The 12,041-nt window shown below is 47.9% G+C and overlaps 1 protein-coding gene across 6 annotated transcripts in view; it reads right to left on the bottom strand.

Moving 5' to 3' along the window:
- Window positions 1–11,771, bottom strand: part of TLR5 (toll like receptor 5) — a 47,479-nt gene extending 35,708 nt beyond the window's left edge. For 5 of the 6 annotated variants that reach the window (XR_008509644.2, XR_008509641.2, XR_008509636.1 and 2 more), the window contains exons 1-2: window positions 11,683–11,771; window positions 1,006–1,170 (exon numbers count right to left, since the gene is read on the bottom strand). The gene's annotated coding sequence lies outside the window, so the exon portion shown is untranslated. Of the gene's footprint in view, window positions 1–1,005; window positions 1,171–5,707; window positions 5,794–11,682 lie in introns of all 6 variants that reach the window. The other variant, XM_054519876.2, reaches the window with a different exon arrangement.
- Window positions 11,772–12,041: the final 270 nt, after the last annotated feature.

Below are 12,041 nucleotides of genomic sequence, written 5' to 3'. Positions count from 1 at the left end.
TCAGAGGCCACCTCTGCCATGAGACTTCTACGTGCACTTCTCACACTTCTATGTGCACTAGTTTGTATTTGTTTTTTTGTTTTGAGGCAAGGTCTCGCTCTGTTACCCAGGCTGGAGTGCAGTGGTGCAATCAGGGCTTACTGCAGCCACAATCTCCTGGGCTCAAGTGATGCTCCCATCTCAGCTTCCCAAGTAGTTGGGACTACAGGCTTGTACCACCATGCCCAGCTAATTTTTGTTTTTGTTGTTGTTTTTGTTTTGTAGAGACAGGGTTCCACCATGTTGCCCAGACTGGTCTCGAACTCCTGGGATCCAGCGATCCACCTGCCTCGGCCTCTCAAAGTGTTGGGATTACAGGCATAAGCCACCATGCCTGACCTACATGCACTCTTTATCTCCGTCCCCTGGTATTCTGGGTACATCTCCATCGTGGCATTTTTATTATATTATGCCTTCTCCACTAGATTGTAAGTCTTGAGGGGCAGGCACTCAGTTTCGTTCATGCAGGATCCCCCTGTAGTATCTGGCACAACTTAAGTACCCCAGCAATATTTTTCTCCATTAATATTTTGAAGATAGGACTGGGCATGGTGGCTCATGCCTGTAATCCCAGCACTTTGGGAGGCCAAGATGGGAGGACTGCTTGAGCCCAGGAGTTCTATACCACCCTGGGCCACATAGTGAGACCTTGTCTCTACAAAAAATAGAAAAATTAGCCAGGCATGCTGGTGTGCACCTGTAGTCTGAGCTATTTGGGAGGCTGAGGCAGGAGGATCCGTTGAGCCTAAGAGTTTGAGGCTGCAGTGAGCTATGATCACACTGCTTTATTCCAGCCTGGGCGACAGAGAGACCTTATATGTATGTATATTTGTACATATATATATAAATATTATGTATGTATATTTGTACATATTATATATAAACAAATATGCATATATTTATACATGTGTCATACACACACAGACACACACACACTTATGACACATTTTTAGCAGAAGCACTTACCTCGTTGTCCTAGCAGAAGGGACTTCTAGTATGTTCTTATTCTAGGGGCAGAGGGTCCCTGGTTGTTTAAAGACTTCAGTTCCTGAGACTGTAGGAATCTCATCACAGTGATGGTAGTCAGTATTTTATTTTTTGGTGAATCAGGAGAAAGGACTTTTTGTTTTCCTAAGGGAAAATAGGAAAGCTAATTAAGAAGAAGAAACAAAAAATATTATGTAGATATTTTTCTATGCCATACAGCAGTTTTCTTGTGGAAGAATTGCAAACTTTCTGTGTATCTCTACTAAATGGAATTTTAATTGGAAAAGATCAAGACCATTTTGTAAATCAAGGCGTATAGAACACCAAGGTTGACGGGATCTTGAGAAATCTCTGGCCCAGCCTCTTGTTCAGAAGGTGGGTGTCTAAGCCATTCAGTTCCTCTGGGACCTAAAAATCTCTTTCATGACATTTCTGGGGTCATTTGGTTTCCAAAGACTCAAGCACAAGGATGAGGACAGTTCCACTGTCCCTATTCTCCAGTGAGCAGAGAACCTCCAGACAAAATGGTCTTGCGGCTCTCTAGGGACAAATAGAACTAAGGTCACCATCAGAGTGAGACATTTCTAAGCAGTACATTTAGGTAAATTATGGCTGTGTTAGAAGACAGTGCAGTTATTGGATTTCAGGTTTCGGGTGAACAATGTCCTGAAAGTTGAAGAGTTGGCTTATAGTGCTTTCCATTATTTTATAGATGATTAACTCAGAGAGGTTAAGCACTTGTCTAAGATCTCACATTTATTACATTGTGGAGCTCGGATTTGAATCCAGCTGCAAACTTAGTTGTCACTGTGACCTTTGAACAAAATCAAAATTGAATATGCTGCAAAGCATCCATAGAACCTCAAAACGAGCTCGGAACCTGAAACGGCCCGCCTGAGACCTCCTTGAAACGGTGATTCTGATTCATCAGGGCTGTGGCTGCAGGGCCTGAGAGTCTGCATTTCTAACGGGCTCCCAGGTGATGCTGCTGCTGGTCCACTGACCACACTGTTAGCGGTGAAAACCTAAGAGTCTGTAACTGCCTCCCTGCTCATTACCCCCATGCCCACGTGAGCTGCCTCATTCTTCCAGGACGAGGCATGACTAAGATGCTGCACGATTGGTTTTGAGAAGGGGCTATAGTAATACATTCACTTCCCCTTCCCCCCCATTTTTCTCAGCGCTGAAGAGTGAAGCATCAGAGAGTACCTCAAAGAAGATTTATGTGAGGCTTTGAGGAGGAGGGGATGGATGGGTCATATCGCTTTACTAGGAGCTAAGGAAACAGGACAGCTTGGGTGCGACTTCTGATTTCAGGAGATGCGCTTTCCCTAGAGACCAGCAGAGGGCGCAAAAGGGGCAGGGACCAAGGGGGAGGAGCCCGCGGAGCCGCGGCCGGAGAGTCGAGCGGGGCGGGGAGGAGCTGCAAGCGGCCCTGAGCTAAGCTCCGCTGGGAAGTTCCTAACGCTTGCGCAGTAGAGTGCATTTAGACATTTCAATGACAACTAAATTTGTAGCTGGATTCAAATCCTAACTCCACAGTTTAGTAGGTGTGTGAGCTTGGGCGAGTGCTGAACCTCTCGGAGCATCAGTTTACTGCCTATAAAATCACAGCAATAATAGTTTCTACCTCCCACCCTCGCCGCCCCTACCCCGGCAGCAACAACCTGCTTCCGGCTTCCAGGCATCCTTCAGTGCCCAAACCAGAGGATCCAGTTACCCATGCTTAATACTCCAACAGTTCTTGCTTGCTGAAGTAGGCAGCCATCATTTACGCAACTACACCTTACCAGAAACGCCTTCCCTTTAGAACACTGAAGGGGAAAGTTAGAGAGGGAAGGGAAATTTCTCAAGGCACTGGAGTGATTTTGTGTTTCTTTAGCATAAGTTACCGGAAAGCTTCCTCTGTTTTCTTTACCATCTTTAGGTGGTGGTTCCCAGCATCAAAAAACAACAAAAACAGCCGCAAGCAAAGGCTTCTGAAAAGTTATGTTGAAAACTCACATGGTTTAGGTACCGAATAGCTTCCCCGTTGTTTGCACATTATAACTCTATAGCACACAATTTTAAAGCATCTGATTGAAAGAAATAATTTTGTTTTAGTGACTATTAAAAACGAACAACTAGCACAACATTTAAAATCGTCGGGAAAAGGTAGCTCGCCCAGAAAGTGAACATCCCTACCTGTCTCCAGGTTCGGACGGCGCCAATATTCTCAATTAGAAAATTAATATCTGAGGCTCCGACATCCTCCCTGGATGCTACTCAGCTAAATCCTGTGTATTGACGGGCAAAGTCAATTGCCAGGAAAGCTGGGCAACTATAAGGTCAGGGAGCTGGAGCAGATGAGAGTAGGGAAGTCCAATATGGCATCCCTGAAAGTAATGACACAGACAATCTGCTAAGCGCTGCAAAAATTATTTGGATTGTGATGTAAATTGGAAACAGTTGGGGTGGGGGTGGTGACCGGCGACTAGGAACCCTATTAAACTGATCAGTTAGATACGGAATGGGAATGTGAAGAGAGAGTATCAAACACTTGAGAACTGTTCTGAGAGGCATGTGTAGTCTGTGCTGGGCCAGCGAAGGAATCAAGAGAAAGCTTCCCAGGCAGATAAAATCCAATGCACCCTGTAGCTGCTGGAGACACCCCCTGATGCAAGGTAAGCCCTGACGAGGTTGAGAAGGAAAGGTGGGGGGCGCTCAGGCCAGGATGAGGATGCCCTGAGAGGAAGATGATTTCACTGGTGTTGCCCGAGGGACTGTAAGCAGGGACAGGCGAGGCTGGCGAGCGCATCCCTGCTGGAAACACAGGTCCTCACCCTGTGCCCAGTGTCCTGGGACCCGAAGGAGGTTTATTGCATGTGGAATCTGCCTGGGCAGACTGCCCAGGGTGGCTGTGCTCCATTCTGAGTCAGGGCAGGGAGTCAGCTAGTTGATTTGGCTCCAACTTGCTAGTGGTGGTTACTTCGAGATACATGAGACCATGGCAAAAATGCTGGGCTGGGAGAGGATAAATATCGGTTCTAGTCCTCCTTCGGCCACAGTCTGGGTATCCTAGACAAGTCTAACTTTCATTGTCCTCAGTTTCTGCATATGTGTAACGGTGAGTTTGAAATGGAAGCATTTTTACATTCTTGTTAACTCTGAAGTTATCTAAGGAAACTTGCTGAGTATCATCATGACAGCAATCACAGACCAGGGTCAGTCCTCCCTGGAGCAGAACATTCCTTCTTCATTCTTGCAAATTTGCAAGCCTGTTACACCGGATCTTGAAGATACATAGTGGAAAATGATGTTATTAATGTACCGATGAAAAAAATGGATCCACATATATCCTAGCTTTAAATAGCAACTTTCCCCCCCCCCCTCATGAAATTACCCTCAGAGGAGCTTGTGTCTGTGGCTAGATATTTTGAGATTTGACTTTTTTTCCCCCTCCTTGTATTTCTACTTTCCTAGGCTCACCTCCACCTCTGTAGCCAGCTCACTAGTCATTGGCCCAGGGCAGGTATATGTCAGAACCCTACCAGGAATAGCCTGCAGGTTATTCTGGCTTCAATTTCCCAAACAGGGCCTTAGGTTGGGGACACAAAGGCTTTGCCAAGTTGGGGGAAGAGGGGTGGGGGGTGCTGATGGGTAAAGCAGAGAGGCATGCTTCTAGAAACAGGAAGACAGGAAGGGAAAAGGGGTCTGTGGGTACCAGGAGGACAGGACTCTGGCAGGACCCCAGTGAGTTAGCTATGTGGTCTGGAAGCAGTGGGCACTTGCTAGGCAAGACAGGCACAGGAGTGCATTCAGTGGTAACCCGAGTGGACCAGATAGGGGAGCAGGAGACACCTGCACCCGTGCCTCTGGGATCTTGGCAATGCATAAGAGATCTGAAATTGTGACACAGTGACACAACCTGGGGTGGTTTCTATGGTTGCCAGCCAGATGAGACGAAGGCTCTAAACCAATATTAATATCTAGAAAATAGTGGCGAGGTAGTATTTCTTGCACATCTGTGCATGCTAGAGATTCACACTCACTACCCTTTTGGTTCACAGGTTGGGAAAGAAAATAAAAGGTAGTGTTGAAGCTATCTGAACCCAGTTATATCTCTGACCAAGATGAGGAGGAATCTCAGACCCCAGAAACTCAGGACTAAAAGTGACTTTCAATTTTGCCTTTATCATGGTCTTCTGAGTTCAAATCCAGACAGTTTCCCTGCCTGTAAAATGGGATGGTTATGAAGAGTAAATGAGATGGGACATATAGCTTATATTTTTTGGTCCCTTGCAATACTTTGCATGTGGCAGATTACTTGTTGACTATCAAATTATTTATTGACTGTTTTTTTTTTTTTTGAGAGAGAGTCTCACTCTGTCACCCAGGCTAGAGTGCAGTGACGTGATCATGGTGCAGCCTTGAACTCCCCCGGCTCAGGTGATCCTCCCACCTCAGCTTCCCAAGTAGCTGGGGCTACAGGCACAGGCTACCATGCCCAGCTAATTTTTCTATTTTTTGTAGAAGCGGGTCTCGCCATGTTGCCCAGGCTGGTCTCAAACTCCTGGGAACAAGAGATGTGCCCGCCTCAGCATCCCAAAGTGCTGGGATTACAGGCATGTGCCGTTGTCCCTGGCCTTATTGACTATTAAAGCTAGTCCAACTCACAGTGAACCTGGGTCCAGAGAGATACCTGGTTTGGTGACTGTGGAGAAGCCATGTTGTCAGTAGCATCAGGACTATGAATCTTGTAGTAGTGTCAGGAACATGAACATCAATCTATGGTAAAATACAAACTTACTTATCTTGAATTTAAGCATAGCGGTTTAAGTACATGGACCCTGAAGACAGATATGTTAAGCTTGAATACTGGTTCACCACTTACCCCTCAAAGGTACTCACAATAGTCTGTAGCTCAGAGTAACTGCTATCTATGCATTTGCTATTATTGCTGATGTTATTAATTTGTGCACAGTAAAAAAGAAAATGCCTGACTAGCACTATTAGGAAGGAAAGTTGTTTGGAAGCATTGAGGGAGGCTCATTACAGGCCAGTGAAGTGAGAACCAATGATTTCTGTGTTGCAACACCCTGTCACTGGATTTAGCAATACCATGACCTTGGCAATTCCCCAGAAAGAAAGTTCTGTGGGACACTTGTAGGGGACAGGAAAGGAGGAGAGGAAGGTTTAAATGAAATATAACCAATGTGAACAATACGAATATTTATCCATATTCCTTTAGCATAAATGAGCTCCTTCCCTAGTGTGGTCAAAGGCAGGCAGATCTCTCTTACCATAAAACAAACAGAACATCTTCTCTTGAGCAGACCCCTCCTTCCTTCTTTCTTTTATGGCCAAATTCCTCAGACAAAAAGTCTAAAAACCCCACCCAGTGTTTCCATTGCCCAGTAACTCAGTAACTAGCCTCTCTTTAACCTCCTCAGGTCTGGCTTTTTAAATTTTTTTTTTTTTTTTTTTTTTGAGACGAGGTCTCACTGTATCACCCAGACTGGAGTGAAGTGGTGCAATCAGAGCTCACTGTAGCCTTGAACTCCTGGGTTCAAGTGATCATCCCACCTCAGCTTCTGGAGTAGCTGGGGCTATAGGCATGTGCCACCATGCCCAGATAATTTTTGTGTGTGGGGTGGGGGTGGGGGGGTCTCACTATGTTGCCCAGACTGGTCTTGAACTATTGGTTTCAAACAATCCTCCTACCTTGGTCTCCCAAGGTATTGCAGGCATGAACTACTGTACCCAGCCTCTTTTCTTTTATGAATCTTCTTGTGGGTGTTTGTTTGTTTTTTAGCATTGGGCAGCTTTGGCCACCTATTTCTTCTTGAAATATCTCTTCCTTTGGCATCCTTAGTTTTTTCCCTATCTTTCTATCATTCTATTTTCCAACAGATACTTTTCTTTTTCCCACCCCCGTGGCTTCCAGATTTCCCCAAGACCTTGATCTCTGCTTTAGGCTTCTTCCACCAGTGACCACATTTGCTTTCACAAGTTAAACTGTCGCCACTATGCTCCCAAAATCTTTCTCTAGGCCTGACCTCACCTGTACTTAAAGTGTGTTTCAGTTGACTCTAGAACATTCCTTTTTTAACAACAGACTCAATACGTCTCAAAGTGACTTGATATTTTGAATTTTGAAAATCCTCCAGGAAACAAAAAACATTTTTGCGTAGTACTCAGAGACATATAAGTGGACTTCTCCCCAGGCTAGGGAATCCTACCCCTGCAGGACACCATCTCCACCTGCCTCATAGGTTTGAAGGAACCTTGTCCCTTACTCTTTGATATGGTTTGGCTGTGTCCCCACCCAAATCTCATCTTGAATTGTAGCTCCCATAATTCCCACGTGTTGAGAGAGGAACCCAGTGGGAGGTAACTGAATCCTGGGGGCAGGTCTTCTGCGTGCTGTTCTTGTGATAACGAATAAGTCTCAAGAGATTTAATGGTTTTATAAATGGGAGTTCCCCTGCACATGCTCTCTTGGCTGCCGCCATGTAAGATGTGACTTTGCTCCCCCTTGCCTTCCACAGTGATTGTGAGGTCCCCCCCCAACCATGTGGAACTGTGAGTCAATTAAACCTCTTTCCTTTATAAATTACTCAGACTCAGGTATATCTTTATTAGTAGTGCGATAACAGACTAATACACTCTCTTTATATAACTCATCACCAAATTCTAGTTTTCCCCTTCCAGATGTCTCTAGATTTGTCCTTCGTTTGATATTTTTATCACCATGGTTCAGCCTACCATCCAATGCACGCTTATTGGACACCATCTCCTAGGAACAATGTTAGCTGATGGGGGCTACATCAAGGATTAACCCAATCACTGCCTTCAGGGAACTAACCAGCAGGGAGATGGCCAAGTAACCAGCAGCCATAAGAAGGTGTGATAAATGCTGTTAGAGGCTGTGCAGGGTGCTATGGAGCACAGAGGAGAACTTGAAAACCCAGCCTGAGGGGCCTCTGCACATAGGGGATTCAGATCTGGAGTATGAATGATCAGGAATTAGCCGGGGAGAGCAGTAGGCATTCCTGGCCAAGGCTGCCAAACAGCATGGACAAAGGAGAAGAGAGAGCCCAGGCCTGGGGAGCTACCTGGGGCTGGAGTGGCTTAGAAGGTAGATTTGTGGGTTCAAGGTGGGAGCTGGTGGAAGATGAGGCTAAAGAGGATATGCTGGGGGCAGATCAAGAAGACTCTAGAATTCTATAGTGAAGGCAATAGCGGGTGCTATGAGTTTTGAGCACCACCACTGCATTACACTCAGACTCCTCAAGGCCTCTAGGAACTGGCTCCGTCTAATTTATCCAATCTGAGACTCCTTATAACACATAACCTGTGCCTTCTACTCCAAGTTGGTGGGGCACTTCACTGTTAAATATAAGGGCTTGAATTTCAATCAAGAATCATTTATCAAATGGCTCTTATGTGCCAGACACGAAATTTGGCTCAGGGAAGCCCTAGGTAAGTGAGACACAGCTCTGCTTCAGTGAGTGAGTCAAAGACCCCTTAACTCCTATGGACAATACAGAGCTTCAACAGAGGTCTATGCAAGGACCAATGGAGAACAAAGGAGAAACCCTCCAACTCTGCTGACTTGGGTAGGGGCCTGCCAGGGAAGTCTTCACTGGAGAAGGTGCCATTTGAGCTGCTTCTTAAAAACTGTAGAGGATTGCTCAGCAGAGCATTTTGAGCATAGGAGAGTAGGCACAAAGTGAAGGAGGCACACAAAAAAGGCATGGTCAAGCCGGGCGTGGTGGCTCACGCCTGTAATCCCAGCACTTTGGGAGGCCAAGGCAGGTGGATGACCTGAGGTCAGGAGTTTGAGACCAGCCTAGCCAACATGGTGAAATCCCACCTCTACTACAAATACAAAAATTAGCTGAGCATGGTGGTACGTGACTGTAGTCTCAGCTACTCGGGAGGCTGAGGCAGAAGAATCACTTACACCCAGGAGGCGGAGGTTGCAGTGAGCCAAGATCACATGAATGCACTCCAGCCTAGGTGACAGAGTAAGACTCTGTCTCAAAAAAAAAAAAAAAAAAAAAAAAAAAAAGGCATGGTTAGAACGCTATAAGAAGGGCAGTATGGCTGGGTGAGGAAGAGAGTGGCAGGACCCACAGCCAGAATTCCTGGAAGGCAGGAATTTGAATTGGCTCTGGGCAGCAAGTGCCTTTGGTTATTCTGAGCTTCGTATATCCTCATGCTTCCTTTCCTGGGCCTGGACCAGCCCTTGATGGTCATTCTTAAGTCAAGCTGAACACCAGCTGGCTCTGTGAAGCTCTCTCTTCCTTTCCCAGTCAGTCCGCACTAGCTGTCTTCTTTGAGCTAGCAGATGCTGCCACATACTTTCTCACTTAATTGCGCTCTAATTGTTTCACAGGTGCTGGTTTTGTCTTCCTACTTAGGCCTAGGAGCTTCTGGACAGCAGGGACTATGCCTCAAACTTGGGTTTGTCCCAGAGAGCAGAAGACACTATACGCTGTTGCTCTCACATTAAGGGACCAAGGCTGGGAATCACTTAAGCTTCAGAAATCTGATTGAAGCTTTGGATCTGCCTTCTGCATTCTTTTCCACAATGTTAACAGTGAAACAAACACATCTGGACATTCCAGTGCCGTCTGCTGTCTAAGTCTGTCAGTATACAGAGACAAATAAACAGGAGAGTTTTGCTTTCAACACTCGGCAGGGCCAAACTTCCTGATGCACGGGAATGAACAACGGAGGCACTGTCCTGGAACACCGTCCTCCGGAGAGGCGCTCCCTCCTCAGAAACAACACTGAAAACCTGGCAGGGCTGGTTTTGCATTCAGACAATGGCACCTAAATGCTTTTTGCTTTGCTCAGAGCTGTAAATATCCAAAGAGGTGATCCTCTGCCATCATTTTGGAAGGAAGAATCAGTCAGACTGGTAATTAGGGTCATATGCACAGGCATGGTCATACTGATTGTTGAAATTTAGATTATTTTTGGCCCAGCACAGTGGCTCACACCTGTAATGCCAGCACTTTGGGAGGCCACGGCAGGCGGATCACCTGAGGTCAGGAGTTTGAGATCAGCCTGACCAGCATGGTGAAACCCCATTTCTACTAAAAATACAAAAATTAGCCAGGCGTAGTGGTGGGTACCTGTAATCCCAGCTACTTGGGAGGCTGAGGCAAGAGAATCGCTTGAACCCAGGAGGCAGTGGTTGCAGTGAGCCGAGATGGTGTTACTGCACTCCAGCCTGGGCAGCAGAGTGAGACTCTGCTCAAAAAAAAAAAAAAAAAAAAAAAAATATATATATATATATATATATATATATATATATAGAGAGAGAGAGAGAGAGAGAGAGAGATTATTTTTGTACTGCTTAGTAATTAGCTTTAGCCGGGTCCCTCCTCTGGGACCTCCCCTGGAATTTTCCCACAATCCAGTAACTGAATAATTAGCATCTAGCCCCACAGAACTTCTCCCAGGGCCCTGCTCCAGGGCTTCCCTTCTGACTGGCTGTGTATGGCACACTGGGAATTGTTTTCTGCCCACAAGAACAAGGGTGAACTGAGTCAAGGAGTCCAAGAGATCTTGGACACACGTCTCAGAATTCAGAAGGGCTGGGTAAATGCAGGAGAAAACTGATGAAACCACACAGGCCCTGCAAGAGCCTGACTGCTCCTGCACGGTAGCTACCCTTAGCATTAGCGGGGAGTCACCAATGCCTCTTCCAGGCACTGAGCAAGAGGGCGGCATTACAGATGCACCTGCTGTCCAAACTGATCATCTCATTAAGTCACTGCTCAGCAACAGTATCTGAAGGACACTAGGGTTACTCTGCTTGTTTGCAGTTCACGGTGCTGGACTGGACGGATGTGTTCCTAACACTAGGTAACAACACCGCTCTCCCTCCTCCGGGAGAAAGCCGCAGCCATCGATTCCCACCCAACAGGGCCTCAGCGCCTTCCCAGGGCAGCACCCTCACTCCCGCGACCATCAATCACCCAAGCTACAGCATGGTCCCAGACCCACCCTCGCCCCTTAGAAAATGGCTTTCCAATTGTGTTTTCACGGGAGCGTGGCCACTGGGCGATGATCTTCACAGGCAGGCTTTTTTTCCCCCCTCAACATAAAGGCCAGCAATATTTACCACGGAGTCTTGGCCAGGGTGCACTGCCTGGTGCTGTGGGATGGGGTGTTTCGGGCCTTTTTTTGAGCAGCTCAGTGACTTTCTGGGATTTCCATGGCCCTGCTGGAGGTGGCCCTGTCTCCCTTTTCCAAGGAAGAAAGTGACTGGGGACAAGCCACCTGCCTCTTCCACAGGGTGGGGGCGAGAGTGATAGCGAGACAGCACAAGAGGGACCCGCTTTGTTTCAAAGCGAGGGCGTGAGTGACTTCGTCACTGCCGAGGTCTCCTCGTCTCCAACCTGCCGGGCACAGGACACCCACATGACACCCTCACTCTGTCCCTGGGCCGAGGGACCCCACGTCTCGCAGGTGCCGCGGGGCAGAGAGCGCCGCCTAGTGAGGCGGCGCGAGTTGGACATAGGCTGGAAAATAGACCCGGACAGCCCAGGAGGAGGGCGGAGAGGAGTCCGACCGCTGCAGGCAGCCGCGTCCCCGCCCCGCGCCGCCTACGACTTAGGGCCCCCGGCCCGTCCCCTGCCGCTGCAGGGCGCTCACCTCTGGGACGCCTCCCCGCGCCGCCCGCGCCTCGGCTGGCTCCTCCTGGCCTCAGAAGCGGCGCCCTCGCTCGGGCTCCAAAAAGCCCCGCGGCCCCGCCCACGGAAGGGCCCGCCCACCGATCAGGCCACGCCCCGTCTCGGCCTCGCCCCCAGCCCAGGGACGGGTTTTCTCTGAGGGCTGTGAGAGGCCAGGCCCGGGGAGAGGAGGCAGAGGTAATGCTCCGGTCTCTGCAGACTCCCACAGTGTCTATCGAGATCACACATGCCAGCATTGCCCCCTCCCATCCTCTCCTCATCGTACGGAGGAGGAAACCCAGGCCGAAGACCTGAAGTGTCCAAAAGCAGAGCCAGGCCAAA

The sequence above is a fragment of the Pongo abelii genome, chromosome 1 (assembly GCF_028885655.2).
Source record: "Pongo abelii isolate AG06213 chromosome 1, NHGRI_mPonAbe1-v2.0_pri, whole genome shotgun sequence".
Taxonomy (NCBI): domain Eukaryota; kingdom Metazoa; phylum Chordata; class Mammalia; order Primates; family Hominidae; genus Pongo; species Pongo abelii.
This window is presented reverse-complemented; position numbering and strand designations above follow the sequence as displayed.